The sequence below is a fragment of the Mustelus asterias genome, chromosome 11, assembly GCF_964213995.1.
Source record: "Mustelus asterias chromosome 11, sMusAst1.hap1.1, whole genome shotgun sequence".
In the NCBI taxonomy this organism is placed as follows: domain Eukaryota; kingdom Metazoa; phylum Chordata; class Chondrichthyes; order Carcharhiniformes; family Triakidae; genus Mustelus; species Mustelus asterias.
This window is the reverse complement of record NC_135811.1, coordinates 38,709,653-38,731,929: the sequence shown is the minus strand read 5'-3', so window position 1 is coordinate 38,731,929 and position 22,277 is coordinate 38,709,653.

Here is a 22,277-nt window from a genome sequence, read left to right as displayed (position 1 = left end):
CATTGTTATTCATTGTCTGATACCTGCTGCTGTGATTGATTCAGCCACACTAAGATTTTGATCAGTAGGAAATAATCATAAATTGTAAATTGTTTGAAGAATAAGCATGATGAAATAATAAAGAAAAGGGGAAGGTTCTGTCCCTTTTGTACTGTCATAAGTTGCAGGAATTAGTTTGTTTTCAACCTGTGTTGCTTTAAAGTCTGTGTGAATGTTTAGGAGCCAACACACTGTGGGAAACAACTCATTTTTGAGCAAGAATGTGAGAAGTTTTGTGGGATCTTTTCTTCAGTTACATTCTATATTCTACAGTAATTTGGAATGCAGAAAGGATGATGTAATTTGCTGGGTTTTATAAGCATTTTTTTTTGTTCTGTCTTGTATTCATTTGATAAAATATTGGTTTGAATTAAATTGGAATTCTTGAGGTTGATTAACCTGTTACATTGTGAAAACTGGATTTTTACTGTCGTCACAATAACATTCTTGCTGTTCAACTTTTGACACAAGACTATCACTTAAATAATTGCCACTTTTGAATCTCTGACCGATGCCAAAGGAGTTTTCTTTCTAATTTTTTGACCAGGAAAGAAAAGGTGTGGGGGGGTGGGGGGAAGGGGGGGGGGGGATGGGGGAGGAAAGCTATTGTTTTTTTGCAATGCGATAATGATCTGAAGTAGGATTGTGCTACAGAATTGTTTCTCGGAATGTTTGAAGTTAATAGAGGCGTTGCTAATATCTCATACAAACCTGACAGGGAGTTAACCCTTTCCACTAACAACTGTTGTTATTTAATTCACCAACTAACATTTTTTGTGTTGCTGAATGTAAATTTAGAAAGAAAAATGGAAAATAGGAGCAGGGGTAGGCCATTTGGCCCCATGAGCCTACTCTGCTATTCCACTAGGTTGTCCCTTGATGCCTTTATCTGTCGAATCTCTGCCTTAAACATACTCTAAGTGAACATCCTCGGCCCTCTGGGATAAAGAGTTCCAAAGACTCGCTACCCTTTGGGTGAAGAAATTACTCACCATTTGAGAACTACGCTATTGGGGGAATTTTACCATCCCATCCACCATGGGAATCCATTGACCTCGAAAGGGATTTTCCGGTTTTGGGGCGAGTGCGGCCAGAAAATCCGACCCTATATTTCTGTTTTTCCTAACAAAGTGGATAACTTCACATTTCTCCACAATATATTCCATCTGCCTTGATCTTGCCCACTCACTAAGCCTGGCTAATTCGCCTTGAAAGCTCTTTGCACCTTCCTTCACATTCACATTCCCATCTAGTTTTGTGTCATCAGCAAAGTTGGAAATGTTACAAAAACTGATCCCCACATTCATTTCATTGATATAGTTTGTGAATAGCTTGGGCCAAGCACTGACCTTGCTGGACATTACTGGTCACAGCCTGCCAAACTGGGAATAATCTGTTTGTTTCTACTCTTTTGTTTTCTGTCCGGTAGCCAATTCTCAATCTATGCCAGGATATAATTCCCTATCCCATTTGCTCTAATTTTGCTTATGAACCTCTTGTGCGGGACCTTATCGAAAGCCTTCTGTTAATTATATAATACATAATTTCATCATCTGTTTCTGAAATTAGATTTGATAAAATATATTGATATGAGTTGCTGTTCTCTCCAAGCACTCAAGAAATAAATATTTACAAACATTTATGGGAACTTTCTTGGGATCCAATAAATTATTGGCAATGACCCAGACTGAAATGAAAATGGGTAGACAAGATTATGACCACTGAGGACTGGAAGATCCTAACTAACATCCAAAGTAATTTTAACCATAGTACCAGCTTGATCCTGATAGCATCAGGGAACTTAACACTGAAGGGGCAAAACAAGGTGGCCAACCTTTGCTCACCTGTGCAATTGAGTCTGAATGAATTCGTAAGGAATATTGTTTGATTTTTATTCAGCTAGAATTAGCTGCTGGACTTAGGCCACAGAACCATGGGACTTTCTGTGCTTGAAAGTATGAAGGCTCACTTGAAAGATTGTCAGTTTGACGATTATTTGTTTGTGGCTCTGGGCCTATGTAACAACACAAAGTAATTTCTGTTTCCTGCCATAAATTTTGGTTCTTTAAGTGACCATTTCATGCTGGGGGACACAGAACCTGATATGTACACTATGCAGTATAACAAAGCTGCTTTTGTCCTTGATCTGAAATTTTGAATACTCTGCATTTCTGTAAATCAGCAACTTGACAATAGGTATCTGTGCAATAATATCCATCAGGGCAATGGTAATTTAACATCCTGTATGGATTTCACTTATGCAATGACGAAGTTTGGTGGTTAAGTGAATCTATAATTGCTGATATGAGGTTTGGTCAATTGGATGTACATAATTTGATTCCTTGCATGGTTTTGTTGTCACTAATAGCCTGGAGGTTAGACTTTATTGTACTAATCAATCTCATCTCACTGTGTAAGTGTGGTAATTTGCAACTCTATCAGCACAAAGTGGTAACAGACCAATTAACTTTAAAATGGTAGCCTGCGAATCTGAGGCTGCAGCAACCTTACTTCAATCCCAATTGTGCTGCTATTTAGAAGAAAAGGGTACGGAAATAGAGTATAAGCTTTCAACAGCTTCAGTGCTGAATCAAGCAATTGTTGTGGACATTAATCATCACAGTGTTGAAATTGAGAATGTTTGCATAATTTAGGAGGAGATTGGACATGGAAGCTAGTGGGAGTCATTACTCAGATGTAGCCTGACATATACCAGTGTGATGCACATTACGATACACCCAGTTCTTATGCTGGTTTCAGTTAATTTTGCTGAAAATTTTGTTGTACTGCTGATGGTATGTTCGAAAACAAAGTCCATACAAGTAGCAAGAGTAGGCTACTTGGCCCTTCAAGCCTACTCCACCATTCAATTAGTTCATGGCTTATCTAACTGTAACTTCCTGCCTACACCCAGTAACCTTTCACCCCCTTGCTTATCAAGAATCTACCTACTTTTGCCTTGAAAACATTTAAAGTCTCTTTGACTGTCTTTTGAGCAGGAGAGCTCTGGAGACTCAATACTCTCTGAGAAAAAAAAGATTCTTCTCATCTCTGTCTTAAATGGGCGACCCCTTATTTTTAAACAGTGAATCCATTGACCTCGGACGGGATTTTCTGGTTTTGGGGCAAGCGTGGCCAGATTCACCAAAAAGAGGAAACATCCTCCCCACATCCATCCTGTCAAGATCTCTCAGAATCCTATTCATTTCAATCAAGTTGCCTTTTACTCTTCTATACTCCAATAGATGAAAGTCTAGCCTGTCCAGCCTTTTCCCATAAGATAACCTGCCCAGTGTGAGCCATTTCTAATGCAGTTACATCTTTTCTTAAATAAGGAGCCCAATACTGCACACAATACTCAAGATGTGGTCTCACCAATGTTATGTCCAACTGAAACATAACCTCCCTACCTTTATATTTAATTCCTCTAGCAATAAATGATAGCATTCTATTAGCTTTCCGAGTAATGTCGTATCTGCATACGAGCCTTTTGTGATTCCTGCACTTGGACACCCAGATCCCTCTGAATATCAGAGCTCTGCAACCTCTCACTACTTAGATAATATGCTTCTTTTTTATCCTGCCAAAATGAATAATATCACATTTGTGCACACTATACTCCATTTGCCAGATTGTTTCTGACTCACATAACACATGCACATGCCCTTGTGGCAGTGCAGTTGAACTGGCTAAATTGACTATAGAAATGTTTTTTAAAAATTATTTTATGGGATGTGAGCATCATTGTTAAGGCTAGCATTTATTGCCCATCCCTAATTACCCTTGAGAACAGTTAAGAGTCAACCATTGCTGTGAGTCTAGAGTCACATGTAGGCCAGACCAGGTAAGTACAGATTATCTTCCCTGAAGGACATTAGTGAACAAAAGGGTTTTCACCATAATTTCATGGTCACTATCACTAGCTTTCAATTCCAGATTATTTTTAATTAATTGAATTTAGAATCCACCAGTAATCATGGTGGGATTTGAACCCACACCCCCAGAATCTGGGCCTCTGGGTTGCGAATCCAGTGAGGTAACCACTGCACCACCACCTCCCCCTTACCCAGATAAACCTTGGTAGAAAAATAAGATATGTTTGGAAATTAGAATCCACACTGCCTGAACCTCTCAATGTTCTGGATGCCTGAGGGACCCAAGTTAACAGCTAATAAGAAAGCAAAGGCGTTTCCTTATTAAAGTGGTCCGTGCGCTAAGAATTTGTGTGTATGTATGTTACCCCCTTTTAAATTTGCGAGTGATTCAATTTATAAATAACCCAGCAGCGATGTGTTATTGTTAAACAAGATAAAGGTTAGTTTGTTAGAAAACTACTGCTGAGAGGTACTCAAGTAAAAGTGATGAAGTTATTTACTAAAATACAGATATAAAGATTAAAAAAAGAAAACAGATGTTTAAAGGTAAGATTTCAAATTAGTCCCTGTGATATATCATTGTGGGCCCATTGCTTGAATTCTATCTTTCCAAAGTGAAGGCGTTGAAACTTGAGGTTTGGTTTAGCATGTGATGTGTTGGCTCAAAGGCAATTGCCTTTTTCAGGTGGGCTCAGCAGGTCAAGAAGGTTTTGGGGGAGCAAGGTTTCTTTTTTGTTATGAGTTCTGTGGTTACTGCCCTTGCAGATTGCCTGCACTCTTTCAGCAAACAGTAGGTGATTTCTTAGATACCTTCCTCTTTGACTCCCAGGAGAGATAACCTCTCTGATGATGTCTCCGAGAGTTCTTCCTTAGGGTTTTGTACATATGGTTTTCACAGCTTGTCTTTATCACAGCGGCACGGTGGCATCGTGGTTAGCACTGCTGCATCACAGCGCCAGGGACCCGGGTTCAATTCCGGCCTTGGGTCACTGACTGTGTGGCGTTTGCACGTTCTCCCCCCATGCCTGCGTGAGTTTCCTCCGGGTGTTCCGATTTCCTCCCACAGTCCAAAGATGTGCAGGTTATGTGGATTGGCCATTCTTAAAAAAATAAAATGCCTCTTAGTGTCCCAGATGTGTAGGTTAGGGGGGAATTAGCGGGGTTAATATTAGCGGGGTTACAGCGATGGGGTCTGGATGAGATGCTCCGTCGGAGAATTGGTGCAGACTCGATGGGCCAATTGGCCTCCTCCTGCATGGTTGGTTTCCAGGATACAATGATTCTATAAAAAACAAAACAGGTGCTATGTTAATTTCTGAGAGCAAGCAGGAAAGTGGAATTGAGTCCAGAGGCAAGTCAATCATAATCCCACTGAATGGGGAGAAGGCTGAATTGGCCAACTCCAGCCGACTCATAATTACACTTTTGTGACATAGCACAGTCTGACTATCAGACTGTTGGCTCTGTATTGTGGAAAGGGGCTGAAGGCAAAGGTACCCCAAAGAAATGGAGGATATCTCAGTAAAGCTAATTAATGGATGAGTCAAAATGCAACTGAGATAAAAAAACAATAGTGGAAGATTCACAAATACAGTTTTCTTTTTGTCAGCTGCAGCTTAGCTGGTAACACCCTTGTCTCAAAATCACATGATTCCAGGTTTTGCTACTCCACAGCTTAAGCACAGAAATCAAAGCTGATACTCTAATGCAGTATTAAGAACATAAGAACATAAGAAATAGGAGCAGGAGTAGGCCATCTAGCCCCTCGAGCCTGCCCCACCATTCAATAAGATCATGGCTGATCTGAAGTGAATCAGTTCCACTTACCCACCTGCTCCCCATAACCCTTAATTCCCCTACCGATCAGGAATCCATCTATCCGTGACTTGAAACATATTCAACGAGGTAGCCTCCACCACTTCAGTGGGCAGAGAATTCCAGAGATTCACCACCCTCTGAGAGAAGAAGTTCCTCCTCAACTCTGTCCTAAACTGACCCCCCTTTATTTTGAGGCTGTGCCCTCTAGTTCTGGTTTCCTTTCTAAGTGGAAAGAACCTCTCCACTTCTCCCCTATCCAGCCCCTTCATTATCTTATATGCCTCTATAAGATCACCCCTCAGCCTTCTAAACTCCAACGAGTACAAACCTAATTTGCTCAATCTCTCCTCATAATCTACACCCCTCATCTCCGGTATCAACCTGGTGAACCTTCTCTGAACAAAGAACAATACAGCACAGGAACAGGCCCTTCGGCCCTCCAAGCCCGCGCCGCTCCCTAGTCCAAACTAGACCATTCTTTTGTATCCCTCCATTCCCACTCCGTTCATATGGCTGTCTAGATAAGTCTTAAACGTTCCCAGTGTGTCCGCCTCCACCACCTTGCCTGGCAGCGCATTCCAGGCCCCCACCACCCTCTGTGTAAAATATGTCCTTCTGATATCTGTGTTAAACCTCCCCCCCTTCACCTTGAACCTATGACCCCTCGTGAACGTCACCATCGACCTGGGGAAAAGCTTCCCACCGTTCACCCTATCTATGCCTTTCATAACTTTATACACCTCTATTAAGTCTCCCCTCATCCTCCGTCTTTCCAGGGAGAACAACCCCAGTTCACCCAATCTCTCCTCATAACTAAGCCGCTCCATACCAGGCAACATCCTGGTAAACCTCCTCTGTACTCTCTCCAAAGCCACCACGTCCTTCTGGTAGTGTGGCGACCAGAACTGGACGCAGTATTCCAAATGCGGCCGAACCAACGTTCTATACATCTGCAACATCAGACCCCAACTTTTATACTCTATGCCCCGTCCTATAAAGGCAAGCATGCCATATGCCTTCTTCACCACCTTCTCCACCTGTGACGTCACCTTCAAGGATCTGTGGACTTGCACACCCAGGTTCTTCTGCATATCTACACCCTTTATAGTTCTGCCATTTATCGTATAGCTCCTCCCTACATTATTTCTACCAAAATGCATCACTTCGCATTTATCAGGATTGAACTCCATCTGCCATTTCTTTGCCCAAATTTCCAGCCTATCTATATCCTTCTGTAGCTTCTGACAATGCTCCTCACTATCTGCAAGTCCTGCCAATTTTGTGTCGTCCGCAAACTTACTGATCACCCCAGTTACACCTTCTTCCAGATCGTTTATATAAATCACAAACAGCGGAGGTCCCAATACAGAGCCCTGCGGAACACCACTAGTCACAGGCCTCCAGCCGGAAAAAGACCCTTCCACTACCACCTTCCGTCTTCTGTGACCAAGCCAGTTCTCCACCCATCTAGCCACCTCCCCCTTTATCCCATGAGATCCAACCTTTTTCACCAGCCTACCATGAGGGACTTTGTCAAACACTTTACTAAAGTCCATATAGACGACATCCACGGCCCTTCCCTCGTCAACCATTCTGGTCACTTCTTCAAAAAACTCCACCAGGTTAGTGAGGCATGACCTCCCTCTCACAAAACCATGCTGACTATCGTTAATGAGTTTATTCCTTTCTAAATGCGCATACATCCTATCTCTAAGAATCTTCTCCAACAACTTCCCCACCACGGACCTCTGCACTCTGCACTCCCTCCAAGGCCAATATATCCTTTCGCAAGTAAGGGGACCAAAACTGCACACAGTATTCCAGCTGCGGCCTCACCAATGCCTTGTACAGATGCAGCAAGACTTCTCTGCTTTTATATTCTATCCCCCTCGCGATAAATGCCAACATCCCATTTACCTTCTTGATCACCTGTTGTACTTGCAGACTGAGTTTTTGCGACTCATGCACAAGGACCCCCAGGTCCCTTTGCACAGTAGCATATTGCAATTTTTTTCCATTTAAATAATAATCCAATTTGCTATTATTTCTTCCAAAGTGAATAACCTCGCATTTGCCAACGTTATACTCCATCTGTCAGATCCTCCCTCGTATTGAGGGAGCACTGCACAGTTAGAGTTTCTGGCCGCGATTCTCCCAAAAGTGCTGAATTGACGGGAAAATTGTTCTAAATCCCGACTGTTTTTTCAGTTCAGCTTCTCACCTGAATCTCCGCCCTCTGTGCACTGCGGAGTGAATATCATTAAAATCTCAGGGGAGCGGGGCCTATTCACGCCAGAGTTTGACAGTTCTGGAACTCTGCGCATGCGCAGTGTTCCCATCTGTCAGACTCCCTATTTGCTGGCCAGCTCAATCACTGGCCAGCTCAGGACCCCTGCAGTGCTGCCCCCCCACAGCCCAATCGTGGCCCCCACAACAATTCCCGGGCCAGCCCTGACCCCCCCCCGCCCCAGAGCGCCCCGATGTACAGCCCACCCCCCGGCAGGGTCAGAACCCCCCCCCCCCCAGAGGCAGCCCTTTCTGGCAGACCACCCCCGCAGCCCGCCCCAATCGCTGCCCTCTCTCCATCCCAGACCGATCCTGTCTGCAGAGTGACAGCAGGACCCCCCACACCCATCGATCACCCCTAGGCCCTGCCCACTTGGCACTGCCCGATGCCCAGTGGGCAATGCCAAGGTGCCCCCGGGCATGGGCACTTTGCCCATTGGACAGTGCCAGGGTGCCCAGGCTGGCATTGCCAGGGTGCCCATGCCCAGGGGGCACCACCCCCTGTCCACCTGACCTCCTGGGGGGCCCCGATTGCCCCCCCCCCCCCTTCATTCCGGCAGGGTCTCCCGCTAGTTCCCCGAACGTGGGGAGCTGGTGTAAATCCCGCAGGAATGAAGTACTCCTAGCGGGGTGGGAGATTCAATCAGGACCTGAAAGTTCCCGATAATGAACTGCTAAACATATTTAAAATACACTTTAAAAAGATTTAAATTACTTACCTGCCTTCCCGCCGGTTTCCAGCGTGGTCTGACCGGCAACTGGGAGATGTGCATGTGTTCCCGGCGCATGTGCAAATCCCGGTACAAGTCCGGCGACGCGCATCTCCCACCGCGACCCACCAGAAAAGTTGCGGGTCGTGATGGAAGAGTCGCAGCTTCTGACTCTCGAGCCTGATTCTCCTGCTAAGTGCCCACGCCGGTGGGAAAGCAGGAGGGGTTCCCGCTGATGTTGGCAGCATCTGTCGGGTGGGATCCACCCAGCTGCTTGATGCAAATGAGCTCATTTTGAGCAACCCCACCGACCAGCCCCGCTGTTCAGTGACCGGGCCATGATTTGTAAAGAGCAGCCCGATCTCCATGTTAAGAGATAGGCCCACTTCCCCACAAAAAGTTCAATGATATCCACATCCCGTTTCCCCACCCCATCCCCCCCCCCCCCCCCCCGCTGTCTCACCAACAAGAGGAGCACCAGAAACCCCCCCACCCCCACCAAAGACAGACATCCTCCCCCTCACCCACAAATAATGGGTAAACCCCACCCCACACCACACAGGCATGAGGGTGACCCAACCTGACTCCCCCCACTCAGGCCCCCCCGCCTCTCAGATCCCCTACTCAGCCCTCTTCTGGCCACTCACAGTGACAGTTTTCCAAAGTACTTTTATTGGTTGTAAAGTGTCAAGTCATTATGAAAAGTGCTATACCAAAGCAAGTCTTCCTTTTTCTTCCCTCCTCCCCCCACTTCAACAAGCCTACTAAGCAGATCTTAATGACACCACTGTCTCTGTGCGCAATGTTTGGGCAGAGCTTCATTGCAATTCATGCTAAAGCAAGTAATACAATCAGAGGAACAAGGACAGGCTATTTAGCCCCAAGGGTCATCCTATTGCTCTATTAAATTTGATGATGGTTTTAAGTTAAGTCTATTAATTATTGTCACAAATAGACTTACATTAACACTGCAATGAAGTTACTGTGAAAATCCCCTAGTCGCCACACTCTGGCACCTGTTCGGGTACACTGAGGGAGAATTTAGCACGGCCAATGCACATAACCAGCACGTCTTTCGGACTGTGGGAGGAAACCGGAGCACCTGGAGTAAATCGGGTGACGCTGAGCAAGCATGCAGACACTGCACAGACAGTGACCCAGGCTGGGAATCGAACCCAGGTCCCTGGCGCTGTGAAGCAGCAGTGCTAACCATTGTGCCACTGTGAGGCTGTCTTGTACCTCAACTCAACTGTACTTGGCTTTGTTCCATATTCACTGGTACCTTCACCGAATAAAACTCTTATCAATTCAATTTCAACTGACCCAGCATCCACAGCTTTTCCTGTGAGATTCTGTTCCAGAATTCCACTCCACGTTGTGTTAAAAAATGCCCCAGGTTTCACCCCAAAATGGCCTAACTCCAGTTTTCTATACCCACCGTTTTTGGATTTCCTCACCGGCACAACACTATTAATAGTTTTCAAGATCTGATCCTAAACATATGCTATAAATTTATTGGGGCTTTTCCAGCACCATAAAAAGTTGGTTATGAAAGAAGAGAGGCAGTGACATAATGGTATTGTTGCTGGACTAGTAATCCAGAGACCTAGGGTGATGCTTATGGTGGAATTTGACTCCAGTGACTACTCTTGGAATTAAAAGTCTAATGTTGACCATGAAACCATTGTCAATTGTTGTAAAAACCCAGCTGGTTCATTAATGTCCCTTGAGGGAAGGAAATCTGCTATCTTACTTGGTCTTGCTTACATGTGACTCTGGAACCATAGCAATGTGGCTGACTCTTAAATACCCTCTGAAATGTCCTGGCAAATCACTCAGTTCAAGGGCAATTCGGATGGTGAACAAATGGTGGATTTGCCAGCGATACCTACATTCCATGGAAGAATAAAGACAGGTGAATTGAATATGACTGAAGTATTATATCCTGGTTTTTCCAAATCAGAATATCTGCATTGATGTCCACTTCCAGGTGACCTTGTAGAAAATTTCATACTTGTTTCTTCAGGTGGCTCCAGTTAATAGCAAATTTGTATATTAATCTCATACAGCTGAAGGAGTTCATAATGTGCAATTTGACCACTACAGAGAATGAACAAGATGTGGGTGTTGATTTATGCATTGTTGGGCAGCTGAACTGTATTATCAATTTTATATGTCAAAAATCTATGGAATTGATTGTATTGATTGCTCTATTGTTGGCCTACAAAACAAATATTGTAAAAGTATTAAACATTTATAATTTAATGTTGCTAAAGATTTGATAACTGACAGAGGCTGACCACAATATTGGTGATAATCTCAAAGTGTGAAACTGAATCATATAGTTCTGCCACAAGTGAAAATTTAATCCTACTGTGAAACTATTCAACAATTTAATTTTTTAAAAGTGTTTTATGTTTGTAAGTCTAGTTGAAAGCAACACAGGCTAACAACAAATGCAAACCAGTGTTATCTATTCTGCACAAAACCAATTCCTATAAGGCATGGTGGCACGATGGTTAGCACTGCTGCCTCACAGCACCAGGGACATGGGTTCAATTCCTATCTTGGGTGACTGTGTGGAGTTCACACATTCCACCCGTGGGTTTCCTATAGGTGCTCCAGTTTCTCCCCACTGTCCAAAGATGTGCAGGTTAGGTTGATTGGCCGTCGCAAATTGCCCCCTAGTGTCAGGGGAATTAGCAGAGTCTGGGATTTCAGGATAGGATCTGGGTGGGATTGTTGTTGATGTAGTCTCGATTGGGTCCTTCTGCACTGTGGGAATTCTATGGTTCTATGGTAACTAGGAAGGGTGGCATGTAATCACATTGGTTAACACTGCTGCCTCACAGAGCCAGGGACCCGGGTTCAATTCTGGCCTTGGTTGACTGCGTGGAGTTTGCACGTTCTCCACACGTCTGTGTGAGTTTCCTCCGGGTGCTTCGGTTTCCTTCCACAGTCCAAAGATGTGCAGGGTAGGTGAATTGGCCATCCTAATTTGCCACTTAGTGTGGGTCTGGAGAAGATGCTGAGTCGGTACAGACTCGATGGGCCAAATGGTCTCCTACTGCACTGTAGGGATTCTATGATGCCAACAACTTCAGGATAATCACAGATTTTAATTTTGCATTATTCCAAATGCATTTAATTTATTAAGAAGGTACATGCTGAAACTAATCATTTGGATATATCTTTGCACATTCCTACTGCAAAACATTATCTTTGTGGAGGCATGAAGGAAAGTGAGGAACATTGTTATACAAAAAGACTAGTGATGTGGACAGAGATGAGATTCATAAACATTCTTTTTTGGATGTAGGTTCAGATGTATCCTGGTTTATTGCCTCCACTCCCTACTGGCCTTATTGTAACTTGTGATGGTGCAATTCCATTGTTAATTAATTTAGCAGCTATGATGTTTTTCTTTTCTCTTTCATTTTCTTTAATTAGTTTTCTGTTGCTTTCCTTTCATCTGCTGTGACCCACATTATTCTCTTTGGGTGCTCCAGGATGATCCCAGAGATAACTTGACAATAAATGGCTAACTGTTTATTACTTATTACTAAGAACTGGAAGTTTCTCCTTTAGAGATTTATAACTTGTTTGTTTATAATGAAAAGCTTTTTTTCCTTTATACTTTCTCATTTTTCATTTCTGCAAAATTATTATGAACAATCTCGGAGAAACTCCCTCAAATTTCTGACTTGCTTACCAGTTTACAATCTTTGCTCGTTACACTTGAATATTATAGTAATTTGTTTCAAAGCGGGGAGAAACATTTCGAGATGAATGTATTCTTAAAATGTGTTAAATATTGCTGATTATGTCCATCAGCAATAATGGTTCATTCTAGAAAAATTTAAATAAATATTACAAGGTTTTGATAATACTATTCATTTGTAGGATTGTATGTTGGTTGAAAGTTGGTTCAAGTGGGGCGGCACGGTAGCACAGTGGTTAGCACTGCTGCTTCACAGCTCCAGGGACCTGGGTTCGATTCCCGGCTTGGGTCACTGTCTGTGTGGAGTTTGCACATTCTCCTCGTGTCTGCGTGGGTTTCCTCCGGGTGCTCCGGTTTCCTCCCACAGTCCAAAAATGTGCGGGTTAGGTTGATTGGCCATGCTAAAAATTGCCCTTAGTGTCCTGGAATGCATAGGTTAGAGGGATCAGTGGGTAAATATGTAGGGATATGGGGGTAGGGCCTGGGTGGGATTGTGGTCAGTGCAGACTCGATGGGCCGAATGGCCTCTTTCTGTACTGTAGGGTTTCTATGTTTCTATGAAAGTAACATTTATGGATTTTATTTTAGCCACTTTTTAAACAGTTCTGCAAGTGGGATAATTTACAGTTAAGACAGTTGTTTGTGAGGAATTGATGACTTAATTACTTATCAAAAATGCGGGGTTCAAGAAATTGCATTTGTTTTAATTACACTAAGCAACTGAGAGCTTGAAGGGAATAAACAAAAGGTTTGAACTCATCAGTATGAACTTTGGATTAAACCTTGGCTGGGATTTTTCACCTCTCCCCCCTCCCCGTGGCATATTGTCCGGTGGTGGAGGTGGTCCGCCATTGGCCGCTAGCGGGACCATTTGGTCCCACCGAGGTCTATGGTGTTTTGTACCATGTCCCACCCTTTATCTTTAATCAAAGGCATCTATTATTAAGTTCATGTGGTTAACCATATCTCTGGTGCAGAATGTCTGTATTAGAGGAAATCTTTCCTGACATTTGTTCTTCATGGCTTTAGTATTGATGGGAATGGGTTAAAATATATTGATGTGCATGTTGGTGAAAGGCTGTTGATAAGAGGACGTAACAGTGTTCTCACCACTGCTCTGCCACTACAAGCATGTGTCATTTATTCACAGAGGAATGTACATCTGGTGTCCCAGAGAAAGAGGGATAGGCATTTGTCTTCAGTTGACATGACTCTAATTACAGAGGTGGGGTGACATCAGATGACCCTCACCATAAGCCAATGAGAGAAATTCATTTGGACTATTTCCAAATAAGGGATGAAATATAGGCATAAATGTTGGGAAATCAAAGTCTTCGTTGGTACAGTTTTACCTTGGCTTCTGTGGTATGATTCTTCTGAGACACAGTTCAGTGTATCATCACTTCAGAGACAGAAGGAGAAAGACATTACTGGCAGCACTTGAAAAATCCTAAGACCTTGAGGTATGACCTTTCATGTTGTCTCCACTGTTTTTTAAGTATATGTAACATTTTGCTTCTTAAATTCTACTTGATTCATAAGTACTAGTTATCCGTACTTTGTTAGGTCAGGCACAGTGTTAGACATTAAGAATTCAGGACTTAAATATTTTAGGTGTAAGGGTTTGATACCTCAAAACCCCTAAAGTTACTAATATGAGAGAAGTTAGCCATCATGAGCAGGACCTGTCATATATCAGTCTGGAAAAGGGGTCATTTATAATTTCTAAATAATTTATGTCCAATTGCTCAGGATTCCTCACTCAAATATTAAACATTTTACAGCATTTAGCCTTAGAATTCTTACAGTTATTAATGATAATGTAACATTTTATCAACCCAGATCATCCCATATTGTATTTGAACATATACTGGGTTACACCTGCAAACTCCTTCAGTAAAGAATCACCCAAGCAATCAAGCCCATGACCTTGCCAACTTTAATGCTGTTGCCAAATTGCTCCAGCCATCATTTTAAAGCGATTCAGCAAGAGTAAAACATTTCCCATTGACGAAGAAAGTCCAGAATACTATTTTAATGTCTTATTTAGGAACAACAATGCCCTACATCTAATGAAACATCCCAAGGACTTGGGGCAGAAAGAATATGTACACACCAGCAACATTTTAAACTAATAGTCAATGTTTCATGTTGACAAGGTTTCAACTCTTCTGCCTCTCGGAGACACTAGATATGAGAAATCAATTTCTTTTCACTGGGATTAGAAGCTGTCAACACTAATCAGATATTATTTTCTTCCAGGGTTGCTGCTGAACAAATATTAGAAAGAAAAGCTCGGGCTGATTTCCTGCCTTCTGTTACAGATGGGGCTTTTGTAATTTTTATCCCAAAAATCTTAAATGCAACAAAAAAATATTTTTCTCAAAAGAGTTTTCTGAGATATAACAAATGGAATTATTGTAGGCACGTGCGATTAAATGTTTCAGCTCACTGATTGATTAACATTATGTGATGGATTAGCAATCTGTTTTGCTTTGAGACATAAATGAAGCTGTAGATTGCTAGTATTGTGGTTGAGTTTAAAATGTCTCCCTAAAGTTCTCAAGGCTGTCTGCTTAATGGTTTAAGGAGAAGTACACATTGTGAGGAATGTACTAATAATGTTACTTCAAAGTCACTTTACTGACCTTGACATTACATAGATTTGTTTCTGTGCTGTCTGGCTTCTATGACTGTATTTGTTCTCCACATGAGCCTCCTTCTATTCCAGTTAATTCATCTCGCCCAAACTGCGTTTCCTTCTCTTCCTTTCTCCCGAATATACATATCCAGTGCGTTAGGAAAATAAAGGTAGTTTTAAGGGATTTATATATCTGTTGGTAAACATTAGAAATCAGGTATAGTTTTAAGTGGGTTTAATTCAATGTTTCTCTGTCTGGGAGGGTAAAACCTATAATTAGGTTCATACTGGGCAAAAGTTTTTATGTGCATGGGGATTGGTTTCAGTTGCATCTGTGATTCTATTGTGCTTAGAGAGGGCTGCGGCATGAAGTGTAAATAAACCCACAATGGTTACTTACCTTGTTAGGTAGAGAAGCTTTTAGGTTTTAGGGTAAAATTTTCTGGCCGTGCTTGCCCCAAAACTGGAAAGTCCCGCCCGAGGTTAACAGACCATTGCATGGTCCGTGCCGCCTCGCCCGCTACGATTCCCGTGGAAGGCGGGGCGGGAAAACTCCCCCCAACCCCACTAGATTAGCTAATTTGATTGCAATTGGAGATGGGTAGTGGGAGAGAAGATAGCTCTCTCAACTTGACTAGAAGCAGCTGGTTTCCATGTAGAAGGGCTAGGGCAACAGATACATGGGAACACCACCACCTGCAAGTTCCCCTCCAAGCCACTCGCCATCCTGACTTGGAAATATATCGCCATTCCTTCGCAATCGCTGAGTCAAAATCCTGAAATTCCCTCCCTAACGGCATTGTGGGTCAAGGCACAGCACATGGACTGCAGTGTTTCAAGAAGTAAGAAGTTTAACAACACCAGGTTAAAGTCCAACAGGTTTATTTGGTAGCAAAAGCCACACAAGCTTTCGGAGCTCCAAGCCCCTTCTTCAGGTGAGTGGAATTCGGTTCACAAACAGGGCATTTGTGAACAGAATTCCCACTCACCTGAAGAAGGGGCTTGGAGCTCCGAAAGCTTGTGTGGCTTTTGCTACCAAATAAACCTGTTGGACTTTAACCTGGTGTTGTTAAACTTCTTACTGTGTTTACCCCAGTCCAACACCGGCATCTCCACATCGTGTTTCAAGAAGGCAGCTTATCAAGGGCAACTAGGGATGGACAATAAATGCTGGCCAGCCAGTGATGCCCATGTCCTACGAATGAATAAGAAAAAAAGATGAAACATCTCTCTCAGCCTTGCTGGAAGGAAAACACTGTGGAGTAATGGTTAAGAAAACAGATGCCGGAAATCTAAAGTCCAGCTAGTTAAGGAAACTAGAGAAAAGAAGAAAAGTTTCCAAAAAGTCGGGAGTTAACAGAACAGAGGAAACGGGAGGAACAGAGGAACAGATTACTGTTCAGTAAAGGCACAGAGAATTGAACAGACATTGGATTGTGAGAAGCCAGAAAGATATCTGCAGTGGTGCTAAGGTTTGTGAGATTTTTTTTTTGTATTCATTCACCGGATGTAGGTATCGCTGGCTGGCCAGCATTTATTACCCATCCCTCACTGTCCTCCATTTCGGAGGGCATTTGAGAGTCAACCATTGCTGTTGATCTGGAGTCACATGTAGACCAGACCAGGTAAGGACAGCAGATTTCCTTCCCGAAAGGACATTAATGAACCAGATGGACAATATTACAATAATCATGGGGGACTTCAATATGCAGGTGGACTGGGAAAATCGGGTAGGTGATGAATCCCAAGAAAAGGAATTTGTGGAATGTCTAAGAGATGGTTTTTTGGAGCAGCTTGTGACAGCCTACGAGGGAACATGCAATTCTGGATTTGTTGATGTGTAATGAGGCAGACTTGATTAGGGAACTTAAGGTGAAGGAACCCTTAGGGAGCAGTGACCACAATATGATAGAATTTACCCTGCAGTTTGAGAGGGAGAAGCTGGAATCAAATGTAACGGTATTACAATTAAATAAAGGTAACTGCAAAGACATGAGGGAGGAGCTGGCCAGAGTTGATTGGAAAGGGAGCTGAGCAGGGAAATCAGTGGAACAGCAATGGCAGGAGTTTTTGGAGTTTTTCGGGAGGCACAACAGAAATTCATCCCAAGGAGGAAGAAACATGCTAAGGGGAGGACGAGACATCCATGGCTGACGAGGAAAGTCAAGGACAGCATAAAAGCAAATGAAAAAGCATACAAAGTGGCGAGGATTAGTGGGAAGCCAGAGGATTGGGAAGCCTTTAAGTGAGCAGAGGACAACTAAAAAAGCAATAAGGGGGGAGAAGATGACGTATGAGTGTAAGCTAGCTAGTAATATAAAAGAAGATAGGAAGAGTCTTTTTCAATATATAAAAGGTAAGAGAGAGGCAAAAATAGACATTGGACCACTGGAGAAGTAAAATAGGAAACAAAGAAATGGCAGAGGAATTGGATAGTTACTTTGCATCAGTCTTCACAGTGGAAGACATCAGTGGGATGTCAGAGCTCCAGCAGAATTGGGGGCACAGGTGAGTGTAGTGACCATCACTAAGAAGAAGGTCTGAAAGTGGATAAATAACCTGGACCGGATGGACTACACCCTAGGGTTTAAAAGAGATAGCTCAGGAAATTGTGGAGGCATTGGTGGTGATCTTTGAGGAATCACTGGAGGCAGGGAAGGTCGCAGAAGACTGGAAAGTAGCTAATGTAACACTGCTGTTTAAGAAGGAAGGGAGGCAGCAGATGGGAAATTATAGGCCGGTTAGCCTGACTTCGGTCATTGGCAAGATTTTAGAGTCCATTATTAAAGATGAGATCGCAGAGTACTTGGAAGTGCATGATAAAATAGGACTGAGTCAGCACGGCTTCGTCAAGGGGAGGTCATGTCTGACAAATCTGTTAGAGTTCTTTGAGGAGGTAACAAGGAAGTTAGATAAAGGAGAACCAGTGGATGTGATTTATTTAGATTTCCAAAAGGCCTTTAAAAAGGTGCAGCATAGGAGACTGTTCAATAAGTTAAGAGCCCATAGTGTTCAGGGTAAGATCCGGGCATGGATAGAGGATTGGCTGACTGGCAGAAAGCAGAGAGTGGGGATAAAGGGGTCTTTTTCAGGATGGCAGCCGGTGACTAGTGCTGTGCCTTAGGGGTCACTGCTGGGACCATATCTTTTTACAATATACAGTAACGATTTGAAAGAAAGAATGAAGGCACTTTGTTAAGTTTGCAGATGATACAAAGATGTGTAGAGGGACAGGTTATATTGAGGAAGCAGGGGGGCTGCAGAAGGACTTGGACAGGTTAGGAGAGTGGGCAAAGAAATGGCAGATGGAATACAATGTGGAAAAGTGTGAGTTTATGCACTTTGGAAGGAGGAATGGAGGCATAGACTATTTTCTAAATGGGAAAATACTTAGGAAACCAGAAACACAAAGGGACTTGGGAGTCATTGTTCAAGATTCTCTTAAGATTAACGTGCAGGTTCAGTCGGTAGTTAGGAAGGCAAATGCAATGTTAGCATTCATGTTGAGAGGGCTAGAATACAAGAGCAGGGATGTACTTCTGAGGCTGCATAAGGCTCTGATCAGACCCCATTTGGAGTATTGTGAGCAGTTTTGGGCCCCATATCTAAGGAAGGATATGCTGGCCTTGGAAAGGGTCCAGAGGAGGTTCACAAGAATGATCCCTGGAATGAAGAGCTTGTCTTATGAGGAACAGTTGAGGACTCTGGGTCTATACTCGTTGGAATTTAGAAAGATGAGGGGAAATTATATTGAAACTTACTGGATGCTGTGAGGCCTGGATAGAGTGGACGTGGAGAGGATGTTTCCACTAGTAGGAAAAACTAGAACCAGAGGGTGCAACCTCAGGCTAAAGAGACAATCCTTTAAAACAGAGATGAGGAGGAATTTCTTCAGCCAGAGAGTGGTGAATCTGTGGAACTCTTTGCCACAGAAGGCTGTGGAGGCCAGGTCATTGAATGTGTTTAAGACAGAGATGGATAGGTCTTGATTAATAAGGGGATCAGAGGTTAGGGGGGAAAGGCAGGAGAATGGGGATGAGAAAAAAATCAGCCATGATTGAATGGCAGAGCAGACTCGATGGGCTGAGTGGCCTAATTCTGTTCCTATGTCTAATGGTCTTAAGGGTTTTTACGACAATCATGGTCACCATTAGATTCCAGAATTTTATTGAATTCAAATTTCACCATCTGCCAGTGGTGGGAATCGAACCAGGGTCCCCAGGTCTTGCCCTGGGTCTCTGGATTAGTGACTACGCCACCATCTCCCCAAATTACTACAGTCTGGGAGACATTATTTGAAATAATTGTGGAAATCGATGGCTGGACCTTGAAGTTTGTGTAAAAGCCTATTAGATAAAGGATACCTGAAGGAAGAGGTGTAAAACCGGAAAGTGGAACATTGATGAAAGCAGTAGTGTGAAAGCATAATTTAAAAGGTCTGAAAATGTGACTTTTGAAAGTGGAATTTCAAATCACTCGTATGGAAACTGGAGTTGAGCGAGACAAGGCAGCTCATGTATAAGAATCATTTGGGGAGACTTTGAGGAGAAATCCACAGACATTCATTTGGGTTCAGAGAGGAGTGTGCCTTATCAATCAAGTTGTGTGCTTAAAAGGGTCTTTATGTGTTAATGAGACTATTGTAGTCTACGATGTACTTTGTAATCCATGTGAATCTTAAAATCTGTATGTAATTGTTAAACTAAGGGGAGAGTAAAGGAGTATTGTATCATAATCCAATTTTTATACATTAAAAACATGTTTTTTCTTGTTGTTAAAACTAATTAGCGATCCTTTGACTGTTCTTCCATGTTTTATTTTAAAAAAGGAAAGGTTACAGTCATTTGAACAAGGGTTCCATTCTGGTATCTTCCCATCCAGTTATAACATCAACTGAGATCATAAAGTGTCCCCTTAAATGCATCTATTCCATTTGCCACGAGTAGTGAAGTCTATTCTGCTGCTATGTGATAACGAGCTCCAATTTCTTACCATTTTCAGTAAAGAAGTTTCTTTTGAATTCCCTATTGGATTTGTTAGTGACTAAGAACCATAGAAACTCAAAGCGCAGAAGAAGGTATTTCAGAACAGTCGTGCTTAGTCCCATGTTCCGGATCTTTGGCTCTAATGCTGTTAAGAATTTAACCCTCAAGTGCCTATTGAAATCTCTTTTAAATTATCCACTACTTTTTTTCAGGTAGAATATTCCAGATCCTGACAATTCTGAGTGGAAAGGTTTCTCCTCTAGATCTTTTACCCTTCAGATCTTTTTCACACAGCGAGTAGTTCGGGCCTGGAAGGCATTGCCTGGAAGTGGGTGGAGGCAAGTTAAGTCAAGGCATTCAAGAGGGCATTAGATAATTACTTGAATAGAAACAGTGGGCAGCGGTATGGGGGAAAAGGCAGGGGAGAGCTGGTGCAGTCACAATGGGTCAAATGACCTCCTTCCGCCCCGACAATTCTGTGATCTGTTATCAAAGATTTTGTCAACAAACAAAATATTTTTTCTTTATCTACTCTATCAAAATCTCTCACCATCTTGAAAACAAAAATGGAGCAGGGAAGGGGTTGGTGGCGAGGTGATCAGAAATGTAGAAATCTAAAGAAAAAGGTCAAGGTAGTGGAACAGTGCAGCATTTTAGATAAAGATAAGCAAAGTGCGTCAGGAAGAGGTAGAGTGTTTTATGGTAATAGTATGTTAGGAACTGCGAACAAGGTGCTTCAAAAATTATAAATCAGAGTCAACTAGATTTTATGGAAGAAAAATTGCCCTTGACAAATTAATAAATTTGAAGTTGCCATGCACTTTTAACACTTGTCAATCCACCTGACTAACTTGGATGACTCACAATCTTCTATCAGGTTTATCCCTTGCAGTCTGGGGTCATATAATGCAGGAACATAATGCACAAAGCTGTTCCATAGACTGTTGGAAGATTTCACTACCAGTGGCGATCCCATAGGGCATGCGGAGGAACCTGCCTCTGCCCACCAGAGACATGAACACAATGAACTCTGAAGATTCTTCATCCAGCGAGATTTGCCAAAAATTCGCACTTTGCATCTAGGATGCTGAAAACCTTAGCATTGGGCACGTCAGCTATGAGCTTTTCAGCTATCTTCCGGATGGTGAGATGGCAGAAGTGGTTTATTTAGGTAAATTGGGTCAATTGCAAATTGCATTTTACCCCGGTGTCGATTTTGATTTTAAACTTGGCATTGTTGTGAGCAATGTTTAACATTGTATATATTCAGCCTTTCCCATGATAAAATCGGCACCTTCACAGCAGAATGTTTTAAGGGGCTCTATGCTCTGATTGTTTTTTTTATGATGTGGAGATGCCGGCGTTGGACTGGGGTAAACACAGTAAGAAGTTTAACAACACCAGGTTGGTGTTGTTAAACCTGGTGTTGTTAAACTTCTTACTGTGTTTTTTTTATCTCATTCAGTTTGTTCATGTTCTGAACCTAGAGGGGTAGCCAGCTGCAATGTGGCATCTGGTAGTGGCAAGTTGCTGTGGTTTTGACCTGCAACACATGACAAGTGATTCCATCTGCCACAGTTATTGCAACACTTATTAACCACAAAGCACACACTTCTTTTTTGTCAGTGCTGGGTGCTGCAGTTTAGGCAGGCAGTGTTCAGTCTCGTTGCTTAGTTCCTTGTTGCCCCTCTCCAGCTGCTCATTTAGCACGCAGATACCAATGACGGATTCTGATGTGAGGTTTTTTCATAGAACAGCTGCTTGTGCACAGCATCGCTGTGTATTCCATCCATAATACGATCTCTTGAGTTAATTGGTAACAGTACTGAATACACATTTTCTCACCAAAATTTTCAATGCTAAAGCATATGATTGTACTGATTCATCGAGTTTCTGTTTAGTGATGTTAAAAACATATCTGTCCAAGATGACATTGTTTACGGTCACGCATATCTGTTTGAGTTTTTTTAATAGTACCCCAGGATCTTCTTCATCTTCCTCCCCTTGGAAGACAAAGGATTCAGATTTTTCATCCATCTCTGGACCCACCAGGTTGAACATTGTTATGCTCACAGTTTCTTCGATGTATCAGAGAGACCGGCATGGCAGTGTATGTACCATTCCTTCTTGAACTCCTAACAATTGTCGGCAATGTTTTCTTTGAAAATTATCAGGTCACTGTGCTAAAGTCCTTGTGCCATC